Consider the following 1191-nt stretch of genomic DNA (forward strand, 5'->3'; position numbering starts at 1 on the left):
AATTGAAAATCCTCACTTCAGAAAAATATCAGAAAGATTTCACTTTTTTGTAGAACATCCCAAATGGCAGCTCAATATATTTGTTTGGAGGTTAGTATATTGTTTGTAGATTTCACTGAAAAATCTCACCAAATAATTTTGTTTGAAGAGAGTTCACAGTGATGAGAGATGAAGAAAAATAGAGGCGATGATTATTTGCTGATATTGGTGGGTTGGTTAGAGTTAGATACAAATTTTTGTTAAAGAATTGGGTTTTAGATTTTACTTTTTATATTGTATTTGTTGTGTGTGAACTCTGTGTTGGAAATGGTACATTCATCCTGACCAAGAATTGGTATAAAATACTCTCTCTCTCTCTCTCTCTCTTCTTTTTTTGAAAAAAAAAAAAATTAGAGTCGAGGTATTGACAAGGTGGTCCTGAATTTTGGTGGAAATACCAAAATACTTAACTCGAGCACCTCAGAAAGTTAATGACCAAGGTGTCTTTACACTCGCTATAACTTGAATTATGTTCCAAGTACAGAATTTTTAGACAGAAAATTTTTCACAGATATAGGTGTCAAAACATCATTCAAAAATGAGAAAAAACATAAGACACATACGGACAGAATTGTTCCATTTCAAAATTTTGTATGAATTCTGTAAATTCTCCGGTACTCAAGGAAAAATCCCTTTTACCTTATTGGTGAATCTAATAAGCTCAATTTAATGTATCTTTACACTGATTAATACCTTATATTAGTGAATCTAGTAAGCTTGATTTGAATTCGTTAATAGGAGAGTGAGTAATATTATTGTAAATTAATGTTGACCAACAAAGATTTTAAAATTACAAATAAGAAATGATGGGTAATGAACGATTTTGACATAAAACCAAATGTATTGATGTGTCATATCTCTAATCATTCCTCATATATCAAAATGTTAATCTAAAACTAACAAAATTACAATAAAGTCACTATAAAACAGAAAAAGTGCGTGATCAGTTTTGTGAAAAATAAAAATAAAATAAAAAAGATAGAACAAAGTCACAATATCTATTAAAAAAATATAAAGTTATGATACAACTTGATGATCTCGATCCTCGTCGGCCCCATTGCTTTGCTTCTGGGCTTGCGAGGGTGAAAACTAATGCCTTAAATATAGATTTAGACTCTCTTCTTTTTTTCTTTTCTTTCCCCCTCCCCCCCC

General features: G+C 30.6%; 1 protein-coding gene across 1 annotated transcript in view; it reads right to left on the reverse strand.

The window, feature by feature from the left end:
• Nucleotides 1-1191, reverse strand: part of LOC111408839 — a 13256-nt gene that overhangs the window by 8460 nt on the left and 3605 nt on the right. The window lies entirely within an intron of this gene.

The sequence above is a fragment of the Olea europaea genome, chromosome 14 (assembly GCF_002742605.1).
Source record: "Olea europaea var. sylvestris chromosome 14, O_europaea_v1, whole genome shotgun sequence".
Taxonomy (NCBI): domain Eukaryota; kingdom Viridiplantae; phylum Streptophyta; class Magnoliopsida; order Lamiales; family Oleaceae; genus Olea; species Olea europaea.